This window comes from Odocoileus virginianus, chromosome 19, assembly GCF_023699985.2.
Source record: "Odocoileus virginianus isolate 20LAN1187 ecotype Illinois chromosome 19, Ovbor_1.2, whole genome shotgun sequence".
Taxonomy (NCBI): Eukaryota; Metazoa; Chordata; class Mammalia; order Artiodactyla; family Cervidae; genus Odocoileus; species Odocoileus virginianus.
Window position 1 is genome coordinate 29,277,904 of NC_069692.1, and position 21,510 is coordinate 29,299,413.

The 21,510-nt window shown below is 39.1% G+C and overlaps 1 pseudogene; it reads right to left on the bottom strand.

Annotated features, from left to right (window-relative positions):
- Window positions 1–508: 508 nt before the first annotated feature.
- LOC110148413 (zinc finger protein 805 pseudogene) lies at window positions 509–4,586 on the bottom strand (annotated as a pseudogene).
- Window positions 4,587–21,510: the final 16,924 nt, after the last annotated feature.

The window sequence follows — 21,510 nt, forward strand, 5'->3', positions numbered from 1 at the left end:
TTTGCTTTCATCAAGAGACTCTTTAGTTCTTCTTTGCTTTCTGCCAGAAGTGGGGTGTCATCTGCATATCTGAGATTATTGATATTTCCCCCAGCAATCTTTTTTTTTTAAGGGAAATTTATAGAATTTAATGCTTATATTAAAAAAACTGAAAAAAAAAATCCTCAAATCAATAACCTAAGCACCCACCTCAAGCAACTGCAGAAGAAAATAGTACCAAAGCAAACAGAAGCAATGATGTAATAAGGATCAGAGAGGGAAAAAAATCAGTGAAATTTGGAAAAGACAGAGGGAAAAATGATATAAAGTGCTGGTTTTTAAAATGATTTCAAAAACTGACAAATATCTAAGAAGACTGACAAACATAAAAGAGAATTAACATATTTCTAACATCAGGAATAAAATATGGGTTATAAATACAGAGTCTACTGCCATCAGAATGATAATAAAGGAACACTTTAAACAAATAAGAACGTTTAGATGAAATGGGACAATTTCTAGAAAAAGATAAACTGTAAAAATTTATCTGATATGAAATAGAAACTGAAGAGTTTTATACATATTAAATAAAATAAATAAGTAAGAAGCATTCAAAAGAGAACTCTTCAAGACCAAATGGTTCACTGGAGAATGCTATCAATCATTAAAAGAACATGCCAAACTGATTCTATACTATACACTGTCTTTTGGATAGAACACCTCTTAACACATGTTAGGTGGCCAGAATCACCTAGACCCCAAAACCAGACATTGACAATGGACAAAGAAAGAAAAAAATATATATATATTTAAAACGTACCACTGTCACTCATGAAATGAGAGGAAAACTTCAACAAAATACCAGCATATTAAATACAGTAATATATATAAAAATAACTGTACTCCATGACCAAGTAGGGCTTATTCCAAGGATACAAGCCTGGCTCAACATTCAAAACTCACATAAACATAATATATAACAACAGGCTACAAAAGAAAAAAACACAAGATTCTATCAGTTGATTAAAAAAAATCATTTGACAAATTCAACACTCATTCACAGCAACAAAAAATTCTCAGCCAATTAGGAATATGGGAAACTTTCTAAACTTGATAAAGAAAGCTCTATGAAGAAGACCTTACAACTAACACCACAGTTTAATGATGAAAATATGGATGTTTTCCCCCTACTATCAGGAACCAGCCAAGGACATGTTTTCTCACTACTAGTAGTCAAAATCATATTGGAAGTTCTAGCTAGTGCAATAAGACGAGAAAAGGAAATGACAGGTATATAGATGGGAAGAAAGAAAGAAAACTTCTCTATTTGCAGAGGATATTTCTATGTAGAAAATCCAAAGCATTCTATCAAAAGAAAGAGAAAGATTGTAGGATATGAAAAATATATATATATATTTCTGTATACTAATAAAGACTCTATGGAAGCTGAAAATTCAAAAATCAATGCAATCTAGAATTACTAACAACAAACAAACAAAAAAACCCATGTCTGTGTATAAATCTTATAAAAATTGTAGAGAACCTATTATTGAGGCTTATTAAATAATAATGAAATAAATCAAGAGATAGCAAATAAATATACAGAGATAATACATTCATAAACTGGAAAAAACCGAAAACAGCAAAGATGCTGACCCTAAACATCTTAATTTGCCAATTTAACTCAATTTCTTTCAAAAGTCAGTAATTTTGCTAGTAAAAACTTAACACAAAACTTTACATGGAAATTCAAAATAATGAGGATGCTAAATCAGTTTTAAATAAGAAGACTGACATTTTAAATAAGAAGACTGAACTGGGTAAAGAGGAATCACTTTACCCAATTAAAAGACTTACCATATAATTAAAGAAATCAGTAAACCAGGATTAGTACAGGAGCAGAAAACATCTGAGTGTTAGGTCGTTAAAAACATATGAAAAACAGGTTTGTCTTTAAAAAATCAAAGCCTAAATAGTCTTAAACGGTGCAAAAGAACATGACCGTTCATATGTGAATTCTTACCTCCTTAAATATAAAGGTATTTAGTGGCTCAAACCAAAATTTAAGCTCCTTAAGAACAGAGACAATGTTTTAGAACAAAGATGTTCGATGAAAGGTTCCAGACCTAACTCACCTTACACTGGATAGCAATGAATGTATACACAAGACACATAGTATATAGGTTCTTTACCACAGAAACAAAATGCGCTTCCTACAAGTTAACTAAGGAATGAATCTATGACAAAGTGCCACAGTCTGGCAAGGAAGTCTGAAAGAAACTTTTTTGCAGTTCATTTTCTAAGTCTCTCCCTTCTGTTTTTTTTAAAAACATTCCTGAGATAATACTGAAATGTAAACTAAGAAGAAAGATGGAGCTGAAGTTTTCCCGAAGTGCATAATAACCACTGGGTGTCTCTCCTTGATGAATTCTCAGGTGCAGAATAAGGCTCTTGGTTGGGGCAATTTCCAATATAACTCTTTAGATGACAATTAATATCCTGCAATAGTTTTTCTCACAGGGAAGAAAACTGTGGGGTTTCTCTTTGGTATGAATGATCAGATTCTGAGTAAGTGTTTCTTCTGGCAAAAGATTTTCCTCAGTGGTTACATTCATAAAGTCTTTCCCCAGTAGGAGTTCTTGAAGGTTGACTGAGGTTTGCCCACTTGTAAAGGGTCTTCCCACTTCTGTCACACTGATGGGGTTTCTGCCAGTATGAACCCGCTGGTGCTGAGTGAGGGACAAGCTGCGACTGAAGGCCTTTCCACACTCACTGCGCTCATAGGGCTTCTCTCCAGTGTGGATGATGGAGTGTCGAATGAGGTTTGTGCTCCAGCAGAAGGTCTTCCCACACTCCATGAATTCATAGGGCTTCTCTCCACTGTGAACCCGCTGGTGTCTGGTGAGGCCAGACCTGCGGTTGAAGGCCTTCCCACACTCCGTGCACTCATACGGCTTCTCTCCAGTGTGGATGCTAAAGTGCCGAATGAGATCTGCCCGATTGCTAAAGGCTTTCCCACATTCTTTACACTCAAAAGGTTTCTCGCCAGTGTGTGCCCTTTTATGCAAGATCAAAGTGGAGCAGTGGGTGAAGGCCTTTCCACACTCAGTGCACACATAGGGCTTCTCCCCAGTGTGGATCCGCTGGTGCCGCTTGAGGTATGACCTGTGGTTGAAGGCCTTGCCACACTCGAGGCACTCGAAGGGCTTCTCCCTGGTGTGGATGACATAGTGGTGAATGAGGGCTGTGCTCTCACAGAAGGCTTTCCCACATTCGCTGCACTCGTTAGGCTTCTCCCCAGTGTGGGTCTGCTGGTGCCACATGAGGTATGACCTGTGTTTGAACACCTTGCCACACTCGAAGCACTCATATGGATTCTCGCCACTGTGGATGATGTAGTGGCGAATGAAACCTGGCCTATCTCGGAAGGCTTTTCCGCATTCTTTGCACACAAAGGGTTTTTCTCCAGTGTGGCTCTTGTTATGCAAAACAAAAGTGGAGCGGTGGGTGAAGGCCTTTCCACACTCACTGCATTTATAAGGCTTCTCCCCACTGTGAATCCGCTGGTGTTGCGTCAGGTGTGACTTGCGGTTGAAGGCCTTGCCGCACTCCATGCACTTATAGGGCTTCTCCCCGCTGTGGACCACGTGGTGCTGCAGGAGATAAGTGCTCTTACTGAACGTTTTCCCACACTCTGTGCATTCATAGGGCTTCACTCCAGAGTGAATCCGCTCATGTCGCGCAAGGAGGCGTTTCTTGTTAAAAACTTTCCCGCACTCATTGCATTTGAAGAGACTTTCCTCGTCCTGAATCAGAGGACCTTTATCTGATCCACCGGCGTCACGGTCATGGACAGCACCCCCTGGAGGGACTGGCTCCTCTCTGACCCCTGAACACACACCACGAGCTGTCCCTAAGCTGCCGTGTTCACAGCTTGGCTTCCCAGGGAGCTTCCCCTCCTGGGGTTGTGTCTCTGGTCTCAAGTGTCCTTCAGGTCTTTCCAACGGCTCTTCTGGATCATTGATCTGGCCCAACTGGGACTCCTCTGAAACTGTGTGTTAGGTGTTCCTGGACTGAGGCTCCCTCAAACGGATGGCTCAGAAGTGGTAGATTCTCTGGTCTTGGGTTTTCCTTTGTCACCTGGACAGGTGCTTCCGGAGAGGTCTCTCTTCACCATCCACAGCTCCTGCCCGTGTTCCAGCTGGTAGATCAGCTCAGGTCTGGGGACAGGACACCCCAGAGACACCAGGAGGTCGCAGTTCTCCAGCATCACCTCCTGGTACACGGTCCTCTGGGCCGGGTCCAGATGTCCCCACTCCTCCTGGGTGAAGGTCACAGCCACGTCATCGAACGTCACAGACAGCCCCGCCGGGTCCATCCACGCCGCTGCCATCATGGCCCCTGAGGAGACAGCGGGACCCGGAGAGGCGGCGACAGAGGCGAGTCCCGCGGGTTCAGCCGACCGCTGCTCGTTCCTTGCTCTGGGCGAGATGGCCGATCACGGAGAGGCTCACAGCCAGCTCGAACGCGCGGAAGGGAACCCAAGCCACCTTTCTGCTCATTTGCAAAGACGGCACTGGAAGAGGCCACAGAACAGCTTTAATGCTCCCGACAGCTGGCGTGGACCGAGTCCCCCAGCAATCTTGATTCCAGCTTGTGCTTTGTGCAGTCCAGCATTCCTCATGATGTTCTCTGCATATAAGTTAAATAAGCAGGATGACAATATACAGACTTGATGTACTCCTTTCTCAATTTGGAACCAGTCTGTTGTTCCATGTCCAGTTCTAACTGTTGCTTCTTGACCTGCATCGTATTTCTTAGGAGGCAGGTAAGGTGGTCTGGTATTCTCATCTCTTGAAGAATTTTCCACAGTTTGTTGTGATTCACACAGTCAAAGTCTTTGGCATCATCAATAAAGCAGTAGTAGATGTTTTTTTTTCTGGATTTCTCTTGCTTTTTGGATGTTCCAATAGATGTTGGCAATTTGATCTCTGGTTCCTCTGCCTTTTCTAAAACCAGCTTTAACATCTGGAAGTTCACGGTTCACATACTGTTGAAGCCTGGTATGGAGAATTTTGAGCATTACTTTGCTAGCATGTGAGATGAGTGCAATTGTGTGGTAGTTTGAGCATTCTTTGGCATTGCGTGTTTTAAGGATTACAATGAAAACTGACCTTTTCCAGTCCTGTGGCCACTGCTGAGTTTTCCAAATTTGCTCTCATACTGAGTGTAGCACTTTCACAGCATCATCTTTTTGGATTTGAAAGAACTCAACTGCAATTCCATCACCTCCTCTAGCTTTGTCCATAGTGATGCTTCCTAAGGTCCACTTGACTTCACATTCCAGGATGTCTGGTTCTAGGTGAGTGATCACACCATCATGATCATCTGGGTCATGAAGATCTTTTTTGTATGGTTCTTCTGTGTATTCCTGCCACCTCTTCTTAATATCTTCTATTTCTGTTAGGTCCATACCATTTCTGTCCTTTATTGTGCCCATCTTTGCATGAAATGTTCCCTTGGTATCTCTAATTTCCTTGAAGAGATCTCTAGTCTTTCCCATTCTGTTGTTTTCCTCTGTTTCTTTGCACTGATCTCTGAGGAAGGCTTTCTTATCTCTCCTTGCTATTCTTTGGAACTCGGTATATCTTTCTTTTTCTCTTTTGCCTTTCTCTTCTCTTATTTTCACAGCTATTTGTAAGGCCTCCTCAGGCAACCATTTTGCCTTTTTGCATTTCTTTATCTTGGGGATGGTCTTGATCACCATTCCTGTACAATGTCAGGAACCTTCACCCATAGTTCATCAGGCTCTCTGTCTATCAGATCTAATCCCTTAACTCTATTTGTCACTTCCACTGTGTAATTGTATGGAATTTGATTTAGGTCATTCTCGAATGGCCTGGTGGTTTTCCCTACTTTCTTCAACTTAAGTCTGAATTCTATGCATGTATAAAAATGTATTTTATTGAAGTATAATTATAGTATTTTGTTAGTTTCAGATGTACAGCAAATTGATTTAGTTGTAGACATAATATATATATATATAGATAATATACATTTCAGAGTATTTTCTACTATAAGTTATTACAGAGTATTGAATATGGTTTCCTGTGCTATATAATAAATCCTTGTTGCTTATCTCTTTTTATGTACAGTGGTTTTTATCTGTTAATCCCATGTGCCTTCTTTGGGTCTCAAATTTTTTAAGACAAAAAGATAAAAAATATTTTTTCTTTAACCTTCAAAGTATTGCTAGTGAAGGGATTCCTTGGGTTCTCATTAGGAATGTATCATGCTAGCATCCCACAGTATATTATGAAGATTACTTAAAAGGATAGAATCTCATGCTGTGCTTTTACCCTTAGTAGACCTCCCCAAATTATAAATTTTTAATGCCACTGAACATCTGATTGTGTTTGACGCAAGATAGCAAGTGTCTGCAATGGTTTGTCTGGACTTCAATCGACAATTGTGAGCATTTTCCTAATATCTTTAGGATTGTCTCCATTGTAATTGGAATTGTTTCTAAATTACAGTTTGGTGCTGAGCCTGTGTGGTATATATATGTATATATTTTAAACACTCAACCCCTGCCACAATAAACTGGAGATGACATACACACAAGATAGTTCTCTCCTTTTCACTTTTTGCCTTGCTATGGATAGATGCTGTTTAAATGGTTTGAAGTCAGGTCTTCAACCCACTTTTTCAGGTTGAGTGCTTGTAAGTCTGAGCTACTTCTCATGGAAGCCTCTGAGGAAAGAAAAGAGCAATTCCTTTCTCCTGGTTTCTGTTGATCTTATACCTCCCTGTGGAATTAGCTGTCTTGGAAGAAAGATATCTCCAAAAGGTGAAAGTCTTACTTATCTTGGTGTAACTGATTTCTTAGATCTTTTCCACTGCCCTTATGTGACACTTTCTTTGAAGAAGTATTAAGTTTCAATGTGTCCATGAGCCTATTCTCTTGCTTCAGGATTCTGAAGAGTATTGTACTATATTAAAAGAAGTCTTTGGACTTTGGAATCATGAATTATTACCATTGCTTAATTTCCTTTAATATTTATATTTATTATTTATGCCAGGCCTTTTGCTTTGGGTGAACAGAAACTCTTGGAGCAGATTTTCTTTTATTGCTGCTGTTAGAGCATTTAAAAAATAAATGATCAAGTGGTATTCACATTTCTTGAATCATTATTTCTTGTAAAGTTTATTACACTACATATAAAATGTATTGATTTTATGTGTTTGTTTGCTAGAAGTAGTCAGGGTGAAATGAATAAAATTTAATTTTTTTGCTTTGTAATGAGTTATATATATCTATATAGATATACAGTTAAAACTACTCATGTTTGACAGCATTTTCTGACATGTGGAAATAAAGCTTAGGATGAGACATGGAGCTTTGACTAGAGATTTTTGGGTCCTAAGTTTTTGCATACTTAAATTTTTTTATAAGATCTACGATGCATTTTTTATCTCAATGTAGTAGGAGCAAAATCTACTGAGTTTTCTGGGTAATTCATTCTTAGCAATTTAAATTTCAATTTGTTTTGGGGATATTTTCTATCCACTTACCTTTATTTCCTTAACTGTCTTCACATAATTTGCTTGCTTATACCGTGTATTTGTTAGTCGCTTAGTTGTCTCCAACTCTTTGCGGCCCTATGTACTGTAGGCACTAGGCTTCTCTGCCCTTGGGATTCTCCAGGCAAGAATATTGGAGTAGATTGCCATGCCCTGCTCCAGGGGCTCTTCCTGACCCAGGGATCAAAACTGGGTCTCCTGCATTGCAGGTGGATTCATCTGAGCCACAAGGAAAGCCTTGTTTATACCATACACACACATCTGCTCTAAGCATATGAATTATATACATATTATTCAATACATATTTCTGTATATGAATGACATTTCCACTATAAGCCTACAAAGTTATAGACAAATTTAAATTAATACTTAATTTTCGGAAACTTGTTACCTGCAATCCTTGAAGATTCAAGTATACTCTGTGAAAAACAGCATTGTCAAGAACCCAGAATGGGCTTGTGGGTGTTTGGTGGTAGTGAATGGTGAGAGGGAAGTGTGTTTGTTCTCATTATTGTATAAAGATTGAGGACTCTAGCCAGAGTATGAATTCTTAGTTTGATGTCATAGTTTATCTGTATGAGGAAGCTGATAAATATTTGAATGTGTTGTTCTAAAATTTTCATCTCTTTAAAAATATTTTGCTTGGATCATTTCTAGATAAGACGTTCTTATTATTCATTGTCTTCTCAGATGTTTTGGGGCTGATCTAGAATTTCTTTAAGTTAGACTAGTATAGAAGTATGGTTATATTCATGCCGGATATAGCTCACAATATTATATGAATTCTACCAAAGTACTCAATTGCTCTCATTTACTTATTTATTCCACATTGAGTGCCGGTTCTGTGTGAGGAGCTTTCTTAGGAACTGGAAATAAAAATTGAAGTCATAATGCCCACAATTAAAAAACTCGATCTAGAGAAATATATCATCATTTAAGTCATTTCCTACATTGCTATCACGATATTTACACAACATAAGGTAGAGATACACCATGTTTGTGTGTGTGCTTAGTCGCTCAGTAACGTCCAACTCTCTGCGACCACATGAACTCTAGCCCTCCAGGCTCCTTTATTCATGGGATTCTAAAGGCAAGAAATCTGGAGTGGGTAGCCATTCCCTTCTCCAGGGGAAATTCCTGACCGAGGGATCCAACCCAGGTCTTCTGCACTGTAGGTGATTTATTTACCATCTGAGCCACCAGGGAAGCCCAGATAAACTGTGATTCAGTTCAGTTCAGTCGCTCAGTCGTGTCAGACCCTTTGCGACCCCATGAATCGCAGCACGCCAGCCCTCCCTGTCCATCACCAACTCCCGGAGTTTACTCAAACTCAAGTCCATCGAGTCGGTGATGCCATCCAGCCATCTCATCCTCTGTCATCCCCTTCTCCTCCCAGCATCAGGGTCTTTTCAATGAGTCAACCCTTCACATGAGGTGGCCAAAATATTGGAGTTTCAGCTTTAGCATCAGTCCTTCCAGTGAACACCCAGGACTGATTTTCTTTAGGATGGACTGGTTGGATCTCCTTGCAGTCCAAGGGACTCTCAAGAGTCTTCTTCAACACCACAGTTCAAAAGCACCAGTTCTTTGGTGCTCAACTTTCTTCACAGTCCAACTCTCACATCCATACATGACCACTGGAAAAGCCATCAGTTCAGTTCAGTTCAGTCTCTCAGTCATGTCCGACTCTTTGCAACCCCATGAATTGCAGCACACCAGGCCTCCCTGTCCATCATCAACTCTCGAGTTTACTCAAACTCATGTCCATCAAGTTGAAGTTCACGTTTCATGTATTGCTGAAGCCTGGCTTGGAGAATTTTGAGCATTACTTTACTAGCGTGTGAGTTGAGTGCAATTGTGTGGTAGTTTGAGCATTCTTTGGCATTGCCTTTCTTTGGGATTGGAATGAAAACTGACCTTTTCCAGTCCTGTGGCCACTGCTGAGTTTTCCAAATTTGCTGGCATATTGAGTGCAGCACTTTAACAGCATTATCTTTCAGGATTTGAAATAGCTTAACTGGAATTCGATCACCTCCACTAGCTTTGTTCGTAGTGATGCTTTCTAAGGCCCACTTGAATTCACATTCCAGGATGTCTGGCTCTAGGTGAGTGATCACACCATCGTGAGATTGACCTTTGTTGGCAAAGTAGTCTCTGCTTTTTAATATGCTATTTAGGTTGGTCATAACTTTCCTTCCAAGGAGTAAGCATCTTTTAATTTCATGGCTGCAATCACCATGAAATGATGGGACCAGATGCCATGATAGTTTTCTGAATGTTGAGCTTTAAGCCAACTTTTTCACTCTCCTCTTTCACTTTCATCAAGAGGCTTTTAGTTCCTCTTCACTTTCTGCCATAAGGGTGGTATCATCTACACATCTGAGGTTATTGATATTTCTCCGAGCAATCTTGATTCCAGCTTGTGCTTCTTCCAGCCCAGCGTTTCTCATGATGTACTCTGCATATAAGTTATATAAGCATGGTGACAATATACAGCCTTGACGTATTCCTTTTCCCATTTGGAACCAGTCTGTTGTTCCATGTCCAGTTCTAACTGTTGCTTCCTGACCTGAGTATAGGTTTCTCAAAAGCCAGGTCAGGTGGTCCTGTATTCCCATCTCTTTTAGAATTTTCCACAGTTTATTGTGATCCACACAGTCAAAGGCTTTGGGATAGTCTAGTTATGCTTAAATAATTCATCAGTTTTTTTAGAACAAAATTATTAGTGAACTTTGTATCCTATGTTTATTCTAATATTACTATATTTTTTGAAATTAAGAATAGTTTTTGTAATTGGTTCATAAGCATTGTAAGAAAATCAGTATCTTTGTAATCATGCTTTTTTCCCCTCTAGCCTGATATTTAGAAAAATAGTCTCATGATTATATATGTAATTCATCAAATTTGGATCTGACTGACTGTTAGCTGTTTTAAAAATCAGATTTACCCCGAAGGAGAAATGATTTGCTTCATTTAAAGTGATTAAGAGGTAACTTAGAAAAGAATCTTCCAAAATATTTTAGACAATGTGACATACCTCAATACCATTTCTAAAGATGCAGTCTAAGAGAAAAGTCTACAATACCTATATGCATACAGGTTGCTCTCACATTTTCTGATATAGTGGTCTACCGTCAATTGAAACCCAACAGCACAGCCAAATCTGAACATCCTAAAGCTAGAGGTACCTTCAGGGGTACTTTAAAAGGAATATCATTACAAAGAAAGTTTCAGTTTCACAATTATTTTAGAAAGACCAAGGAGCATACTCTAGTCTCTAGTTATTTGTCTACCTGAATATAATCTGTTATATAAAGCCCACATGTGACTCTGCTGGAGTATGTTTTAACTTGGGAGGATTTTTATACATTTTGTCAGTTGATATAAAGTTATTTTTGACCTCAGAAAAGATTGGGAGCTGAGAACTGTCTTAACCTAGTGATCATAAGGTTCATTCATTCTGCATTTAATGTATAAGGTTGGTGCAAATGTAATTGTGGTTTTGGACCATGAATTTTAAATCATTATAAGTAGGCTCAAACACATCTTTATTAATCAAAATAGGAACCATTACAATCAACATATTTTTGCCAATGAGAAATAAGTTTGTTTATTCCTGTAGAGTAAAAATCCATGCTTTGGGATTTAATGAACTCTTGGAAAGCATGTCTGCCTCCTGCTGGTTGTGGAAGCATTTTCCCTGTAAAAAGTTGTTGAGATGCTTGAAGAAGTGGTAGTCAATTGGCGAGAGGTCAGGTGAATATGGAGGATGAGGCAAAACTTCATAACCCAATTCATTCAACTTTGAAAGCATTGGTTGTGCAACATGCAGTCAGACATTGTCATAGAGAAGAATTGTGTCCTTTCTGCTGACCAATGCCAGCTGCAGGCATTGCAGTGTTTGGTGCTTCTCATTGATGTGCTGAACTTCCCAGGTGTAGTGGTTTTGCCAGATTGAGAAAGCGATAGTGGATCAGACAGGCAGCAGACCACCAAACAATGACCATGACATTTTTAGGTGTAAATTTGGCTTCCCTTGTGATTCAGCGGGTAAAGAATCTGCCTGCGATGCAGGAGACCTGGGTTCGGTTCCTAGGCTGGGAAGATCCCCTGGAGAAGGGAAAGGCTACCCACTCCAATATTCTGGCCTTGAGAATTCCATGGACCATATAGTCCATGCTGTCGCAGAGTCAGACAGGACTGAGCGACTTTCACTTTCACTTGGCTCTGGGAAGTTCGTTGGAGCTTCTTCTCAGTCCGACTGAGTTGTTCGTCGATGGTTGTGGTATACAATATGTTCCACAGTCTGATTGAGAAATGATTCATTGTTGTGTAAAATAAGAGAAGACAGCACTTCAGTGGTTTTTTTTTTTGACGTGGTCAGTTCATGAGGCACCCATTTATCGAGCTTTTTCACCTTTGAATTTGCTGCAAAAGCCAAATGACCATAGAATGCTTGATGTTGAGTTCATCACCAACTTCTCATGTAGCTGTATGAGGATCAGCTTCGATGATTGCTCTCAATTGATCGGTGTCAACTTCTGATAGCTGGCCACTGTGCTCCTCATCTTCAAGGTTCTTGTTGCCTTTGCATAACTTCTTGAACCACTGCTGCACTGTACGTTCATTTGCAGTTCCTGGGCCAAATGTGTCATTGATGTTGCAAATTATCTCCACTGATTTACAACCCAATTTGAACTCAAATAAGAAAATTGCTTGAATTTGCTTTTTGTCTAACATCATTTCATTAGTGTAAAATAAATATAAAATAAACAACAAGTAGTAAGTCATTAGCAAAAAATAATAAAGTGAGAAATTCACATCAGAATGCTGTACAACATAACCACTTTTATTTAAGAATGTATAAGATTGAAGGCAGGAGGAGAAGGGGATGACAGAGGATGAGATGGTTGGATGGCATCATTGACTCAGTGGACATGAGTTTGAGCAAGCTCCGGAAGCTGGTGATGGACACGGAAGCCTGGTCCGCTGTGGTCCATGGGGTCACAAAGAGTCAGACACGACTGAGTGACTGAACTGAACTGATTCCAATATCAAACAGCAAAGTTCAGCAGTGTAAAACTGCAATTACTTTTGCACCAACCTAATAAAACCAGCTTTTAAAAGGTTATGCATACATTATTTCCTTCAGTTTTTTCCCTGAGTCATTACAAATAATTTAATTACCTTTTGCTATAGAGTTGTCATTAACAAATGTTGGCTTTGCCATAAAAATAGTTACATTTATGATATTTTATTTGTAAATAACAGCCAATCACTGTTAAATTTGTTGTTATAAATTTAAAAATCAGTCAGTACTTCAGAACAGACAGATCAAATAACTGTAAGCCACTGAAGGTGACGTATTTTGCAAGGATGGCATTTATTTGGAGTTGTATGTTTCGGTCTGTTTACAAAACGTTCTGCTCTAGGTGTTCCCAGTAGTAATTGATAGTAATATGTGTGGCTGCTTTTTAGCACCCTCAATAATGGGATGCTTTTAAAAACATGCCTTGAGGCAGTTGTATGCCACATTTAAATAATTATGACATACAGAGGCTAATGGAATTTAATGACATACGTACAGTGGTGAAGTGAAAGTCACAGACCATGTGTTTCTTTCTCTGAATGCTTTCAAGAAGGTTCCATTATTATATTTGAGCAATTTCTGTTTTCTTCTGTGCACTGAAAACATCTTAGTGTAATTACTGTTTTGTATGCTGTCTCGGCTGGCTGTGCTTTGAGGGAGCAGAAGTTATGTCTTTTTCATTGTATTTCTAGCACTTAGCACCTATACACAATCTGGGGACTGTTCCAGATAGTCCCAGAAGTGTTTGAATAAAGGAATGGATGAATAGCTGACATGCATTTCAAGTCCTTTTACTTAACTATAAACTTTGCCACAATTAGAAAAATGCAAATTCAGAACAACAATTGAAAATACCTGGAATAGATCAAGAGCAGTTAGGGCTCTCCTCAACTGCTATTCAGATTTGCAGATAGAATTTTTCTTCAATATAATGTCTGACTAAAACTATTGATACTGGTTTCCCTTTCTTGAGGATACTTAAGGATACAATTCAGCGATAAAAATAAAATTTCTAGAAGTGACAAGATTATTGTTGTTTAGTCACTCAGCTGTGTCTGACTCTTTGCAACCCCATGGACTGTAGCCCACTAGGATCCTTCGTCATGGGATTTCCCAGGCAAAATTACTACAGTGGGTTACCATTTCCTTCTTGAGGGGATCTCTCCTTCCCATAGATTGAACCCTCATCTCCTGCTAGGCAGGCAGATTTTTTTTTTTTTTAAACCACTGAGCCACCTGGGAAGCCCCAGTGGCATAAATAGTTGCTGGTATTTTGGGGCAGAAGAATATTCCAAGTGTCCCTGTCTACTTCCTCATTCTTTGCATGGATATTGGATATTTTCTCAACCTTATGGAAAATATATACTTCTAGAGAAACTCTTTAATCCCTCCTTCTATATAGACATGATTCTTTACCCCATACCTTGTAGAAAATTCTATGTATCTCTCTAGGATTTCTCTGTTCTCTGTCTTCCTTGAAAAGATGACTTGTGTGAGTTAATCACTGTGATGCATCATTGCCCTGAATTCAGAAAAAAATGGGGTTTCAAAATTTCTGAAATAGTGGTTCTCCAGTTTTATCATGCATCCAAATCACTTAGAGCTCTTGTTAAAATGCAGATTCTGATTCAGTAGGGCTGGAATATGTCTGAGATTGTGCTTCTAACAAGCTCCCAGGTGACCACATTTTGAGTGGATGCTACAGCTACCCAAGATATTTGTGGAGTAGCAGACATGTGCAGAGTGATGCTAATGCATCTGGTTGCTGAGATCACAAGATAATTCCCTGACAAGATGATTTGCTGCTTTGGTTCTGCTGTCTTTCTATTGTCTCTTCATTTCCATTTGCTTGTGGAATCATTTTTCATAGTAGAGGTCATACACTTTAATTCAATCTGCTCTATTGATTATAGAGAGGCAATAACCTTCATGATGTCAGGTTAGAACTTAAGACCTCTGGAATATTTAAAATCTAACAGCCAATATGTATCTATTATAAATAACTACAAATAGGCTTTTTTAATTTTAAAATACATGTTTTTATTTTGGACATGGGAATGGTTTACTTGTGTATTTAAGCTAATAGTCATGGGAAATTGTTGAAATTCATTTTTTAAAAAAATAAATATGGGCTAAGCTGCCTATTTCCTTTCCTGTTTTGACAATATACCTATTAGTGGCTAAACTTAAATGTTATTATAGGGATTTACTCTGAATTATAATCAAAGTCTTGTAGGGCTGAAAGTATTCTCTCATTGAAAACAAGTTTGCATTCTAGAATTCAGCTCCAATAACAATAACACAAAAGTGTTCTTTTGGCCAAAATTTTAAAGGTGTCACAGGGAGTGGTGTAAGACCCTTTTAACTCAATAGACCTAAATGTTATTTTCTCCTTTGCTTTCAGATGGTACCTTCTCTCTGAGTTAATTCAGGGTTAGAGTTATTTTGCTTACTATAAAGAGATGTGATTTGTGGAAGCAATGTTTCACATGGTGGTTTAGAGGGTTAGTTGTGCAGAATGATATGGTCACACGTTTTGTGAAAAGGTTAATAAAGACTGAGAAAAGTATTGTCCTTCCCATGAGAGCTTATATTATCAGAGCTATATTTATGCTCCAGCAGGCAAGTGTACCAGCCTTGTGACTACATATCTTTTATCAAATACAACTTATTTCTGATATACACTAGCAGAGAATAAGAGATGTGACCATAATTATGAGTTCAAGACATTTTTTGCATTTTGGTCACCTTGAGTTCTGTTATTTCTTCTGGTCAGGAAGGCTCAAGTACCTCAGTAGTGATGACAATAGTTAAATCTTTTCTGGAGCATCTTTCTGGAAGATACTACCTGATAAGTACTCATGAATCAAAAAGACAAGTGGATGAATGCTCTCTAATTCATGTTTATCAAGAACAGTAATGACTATATTTTACGTATCCATTTTGGGATAATGTATGCATGCATAAAAATAAACACAGTTCCAGATGAATAAATTCTTGTCAGAAGAATGATTTTAAGACTGTAAGCCAAGTGTTTTGCCTATTATTAACCAAACTACTTTATTAAGTAACAGGGAAGGAGGCACTGAAAGCACATTTTGTAAAGAGAAATGATTTCATTACAGTGAATAGTTTTTCACAGTTGTCCAACTAGATCAGGAAAGTAGCTTTGCATTATACCTGCAAGTATCTGTTTAGAAGAGTATAGAAAAAGCTTATATTTGCAGAAGTTTCTGTTAAGAACTGAAGTGATTGAAACTTGATTCTTTGTGTGGCGCTGTGAACATCATTTCATTCTTGGTAAAGTGGTAAACTGCAAGAATAAGCTTTTTAGTTTCCTTATACGATCTTCAAACTGAAGTCACATCTCTAAATTGAACTTCGCCTGTGGATCAAACTCTCTCTTTGAAGTAGTTACTGAGGCTTTTTACCCTATTCTTGGGAATGATTAATGCAGTTAGACTACTCTGCTACCCCAGATTTCTTAGTGGTTTTTACACGATGGAATGGAAATTTTGAAATAAGAAGGAATAATAAGTTAGTCAATACTTTTCCTGATGATTTGTTAGTGAAAAATATTTTGTTTTGTCATATACATTGGAAAGAACATTCTATTAAAGCAGTAAACCTTACTTCCCTTGACCTAAGAGGTATTGCTCTTTGTTTGTGGTGATATTATTGATCTAAACTTCCTCTTCCTATGTGCATGTTGCATTGCTGTTGCTTAGTCACAGTCTCGTCTGACTCTTTTGTAAGCCCACGAGCTGTTGCCCACCAGGATCCTCTGTCCGTGGGATTTCCCAGGCAAGAATACTGGAGTGGGTTGCCATTTCCTTCTCCAGGGGATCTTCCCAGCCCAGGGATCAAACCCACAACTCCTGTATTAACAGGTGGATTCTTTACTGTTGAGCCATCACGGAAGCTCACGTATGTGCATATAGTTCCCCAAATCATACAGTATTTTTTTTTCAGAGTTATTTTGTTTGATGGTTCTTTTTATTTTTAAGCATTAGCAGTATGTCTAAGTGACCCTGAAGTGTTGTGCTCAGAAGTTTGAGGTTATAGGTCTATAGATAATTTACATGAGAGTTCTCATTTATGCAATAGGACACTATTTACATGATCTAAGTGATATGCTCAGATATACTCATGAATAACAAGTTGGTGATTTGCCATTAGCTTCTCTCTTTTTATCTGCCTTTCTACATGGTCTGTTTCATTGGCAGCTGACCCATTCCCCACCCCTTTCTCCTGTGCTGCTTGCTCCAAACTTCTCGCAGACATGGAGATATTTGCAGAAGGTGAAATATCAAATTGGGTAAGTTACCAACACAGGTGTAAGTGGAGCTGACCAAAGTGAAGGAGGGCCAGAGATGGGTGAGGAGCAACCAAACAGAACTACATTGGTCATGAAATATGGTGAGGGCGTGGGGAGGCATGAATCTGAAATGCACAGACCAGTTTAGTTGCCTTGATGAGCCCTAAAATCCAATTTGTTAGAAAAATGATGGCTAGGTCTGGCAGAACATAATACCTTCCAAGCACAAACTTTACTAAACTTTTCACTGGGCCTGGTAGAGTTCAGTGAAGGGCAAAAGGGAGGGCAGTGCAGTGTTTTTTTTTTTTTTTAAAGATAGACCGTCAAGGCTGCTATGAAAAGCCCTTTGAAATACCTGCTGCTCATGGTGTGGCAGAAGCAGGAGCAGGCAGGGAATTAGCAGTGGAAGTCAGGAATTTTTAAGTAGAAGGGGGATCGAGTGGATGTGTGACATGAATTTACAGGTGGGTTTGAAACACGTGCAGCTGGGTAACATGCTGGGAGAAAAAGTGCTGAGTTGAGTGGTAAGTGGATTTGCACAGGAAAGAGGTCAGTGATAGGAACTGGAATTAATGAAGTAAGAGTTATATATCAGGTTTGGATGGGAGCATGGCAAATTCAAATCAGACTGAAATAGACATCCAAATGTGTCTGTTATATCTGGGAGGAGGGGTGTTGGGTAAAGTAAGGGGTACAGAAAGTAATAATGGAAGCATCAAGCCCCCTGAGGCATCCTGGGGAAAATGAGGCAGAGCACGGGAAAAAAAGGTCTAGCCTCTGCGTAGCAAGGTAGTGGGAATGCAGAGGGAAATAGGCCCTAATCAGTAGACTAGAATACAGGGCAAGTTGTCAGTAGCTTGAATACTCTCTTTGTGCTAAAAGACTGAGAGGCGAGCCATATAGTCTGATCTTTCCATGTGGGTGATGAGGGGCTCCACTATTTCTTCACGTCTCTGAAGCACTTGGCAATGCATGTTTAGTGTCTGGACCTGCCAAGCATCTTTCTGAGACATAGACCAACATGGTACTCCCCATTAGTTCCAGGGTAGGCTGAAGAGTATGTATATGACTAGTGTTCCAGCCAAATAACTTGGATGAGTGTGGCTTGGATTGAAAGACTATATTCTACACAGGCAAAGTTATAATTTATGAATAGGGACAAATAGCCCAGTAACTATTCTAAAGTTGGAAAAATCTTTTAAAGCATTTGCTATTATTTACTACTTTCTTTTTTTAAATTAAAGCATAGTTGATTTACAATGTCATATTAGTATCAGGTGTTGGAATTTTTAGTGAATTCTGTTGGTCTCCTTCTATAACCCTACTTAGGTTCTAATATTAAACCATAAAGGCAGGGAATTGAGGTAGATAATGAGAAGATCCAGTACTATGTGATCACTAGTCACTAAGCAGTGGATAGCTTGAGTTTCATCTTTGATTCTCCAGTGCTGTTTAAGTCCAGGCAAGTGTTGAGATCAGCAACATCACAATTCTTAATCCATCTGAGACCTATACAAAAACCTTCACCACTACTTTAGTCAAAAAATAGAAGTTATTTATAGTACAAAACAAATACCATATTTAAAATTTAATGGTGCTATATTTATGTTAGTAAAAATACAGTATTAGTAAAATTTCATTATCATTAAGATAATCCAAATGAAAACTTGATAAATAATAAATTTAGGGCAGAGTTTTCACTGTTGTGAGGATGGTGAGTACAAGAAATAGGTAAAGTTTGTTTTCAGTTGTTTTTCCAAACCCCATCACCTTCCTGCTGCTGCTGCTGCTGCTAAGTCGCTTCAGTCGTGTCCGACTCTGCGCGACCGCATAGACGGCAGCCCACCAGGCTCCCCCGTCCCTGGGATTCTCCAGGCAAGAATACTGGAGTGGGTTGCCATTTCCTTCTCCAATAAAGGGAAGTGAAAAGTGAAAGTGACACCTTCCTAGGAGCAGCTAAAGATCAGAGAATGCTTTTAGGGCCCTTTTGAAGAGAAAAGCAATCTGATCACACTATTTGTATAAAGGCGTGCATCTGTGCAAAGTCACTTCAGTTCAGTTCAGTCGCTCAGTCGTGTCCGACTCTGCAACCCCATGAATCGCAGCACGCCAGGCCTCCCTGTCCATCACAAACTCCTGGAGTTTACTCAAACTCATGTCCATCGAGTGGGTGATGCCATCCAGCCATCTCATCCTCTGTCATCCGCTTCTCCTCCTGCCCCCAATCCCTCCCAGCATCAGGGTCTTTTCCAATGAGTCAACTCTTCTCATGAGGTGGCCAAAGTATTGTTGTTTCAGCTTCAGCATCAGTCCTTCCAATGAACACCCAGGACTGATCTCCTTTAGGATGGACTGGTTGGATCTCCTTGCAGTCCAAGGGACTCTCAAGAGTCTTCTCCAACACCACAGTTCAAAAGCATCAATTTTTTGGCTCTCAGCTTTCTTCACAGTCCAACTCTCACATCCATACATGATTACTGGAAAAGCCATAGCCTTGACTAGACGGACCTTTGTTAGCAAAGTAATGTCTCTGCTTTTTAATATGCTGTCTAGGTTGGTCATAACTTTCCTTCCAAGGGGTAAGCGTCTTTTAATTTCATGGCTGCAATCACCATCTGCAGTGATTTTGGAGCCCCCCAGAATAAAGTCTGACACTGTTTCCACTGTTTCCCCATCTATTTGCCATGAGGTGATAGGACCAGATGCCATGATCTTAGTTTTCTGAATGTTAAGCTTTAAGCCAACTTTTTCACTCTCCTCTTTCACTTTCATCAAGAGGCTTTTTAGTTCCTCTTCACTTTCTGCCATAATGGTGGTGTCATCTGCATATCTGAGTTTATTGATATTTCTCCCAGCAATCTTGATTCCAGCTTGTGCTTCTTCCAGCCCAGGGTTTCTCATGATGTACTCTGCATAGAAGTTAAATAAGCAGGGTGACAATATACATACAGCCTTGACGTACTCCTTTTCCTATTTCGAACCAGTCTGTTGATCCATGTCCAGTTCTAACTGTTGCTTCCTGACCTGCATATAGGTTTCTGAAGAGGCAGGTCAGGTGGTCTGGTATGCCCATCTCTTTCAGGATTTTCCACAGTTTATTGTGATCCACACAGTCAAAGGCTTTGGCATAGTCAATAAAGCAGAAATAGATGTTCTTCTGGAACTCTCTTGCTCTTAAGATGATCCAGCGAGTGTTGGCAATTTGATCTCTGGTTCCTCTGCCTTTTCTAAAACCAGCTTGAACATCTGGAAGTCCACAGTTCATGTATTGCTGAAGCCACTTCAGTCGTGTCCAACTCTTTGTGACCCCATGGACTGTAGCCTGCCAGGTTCCTCTGTCTGTGGGATTCTCCAAGCAAGAATACTAGAGTGGGTTTCCATGCCCTTCTCCAGGGGATCTTTCTGACCCAGGGATATAACCCAGGTCTTCTGCACTGCCGGCAGATTCTTTATTGCTGAACCACATGGGAAGCCTCATATAATGGTGTGAGGCACTTAATTTGTCACCTTTCTGAGATATTTGTGTTTTAAAATAGGGACACAGAATGAGGGAAATGCACAGTAAAGCCATGATTTACCAACTTGTAGAATTTCTTGCAAAATCAGTGGGGCCAGTAAGTGATAGAAGATGCATCCTTGAACAGAATTTTTCCTGGTGCCTATAACTTCAGCTGTTATCTATTCCAATTATTTCTGAGATGAATGATAGTGCCTTGAATATCCTGAACAAAAACTGTCCTCCTAAGCCCCAGTCAACTTGACCTAACCCAAATGTTTCATTCTTAGCAGCAAAGTAACTCATTTCCTACTGAAAAAAAGATGCTGAATTATTTTTTCTCAAAGAATAATTATGATGCGTCTGTGATTTTTTATTTTCTAAAACTTTATCCTTAGCCCTATCAAGATTATGCAAGGTGTATATTTTTAAAGAAACTTAATTCAATGAAAAAAGAGAGTTTTTAAAATTATATTTTACACTGCTATTTGTAATGAAACAAATGTCTCCTATTCTTGAATTAGAATATATATTAAGAAAAATATATTGAATATACACACACACACACACACACACACACACATATATGTATATACATACACACACAGACATACACATAAATCATTTGAGCATTTTTAGTTTTCTCTAGAACAGAATAAATCAACCCTTAGAGATTTTGTTCTTTGAGCAATACAGTCTCACACATATCTGGGACATATTTAGTTAATTTGATGAAAGACAAATGGTTTATTTTTAGTAAGGAGAGATCTGTTATTGAGCTACAACCTTGAAAATAGGGAGAGCGAAATAAGCTGCCCAGAATAGTTATCATCAACATTTGTGTTTGGGATAATAACATGAACATTTTTACTTCTGAATATGTTACTTTTCTACCTCCTACTCAGATATTTCTGGGCAAGCAGATAAATGGTCCATTTAAAGTCACATCACATTCAATATGGATAAGATTGAATCATGCTTGGACTAGCAGTCCAGTTTAGAGAATTCAAACTTCCACTAGGAACCCACTGAAAAGATAATAAA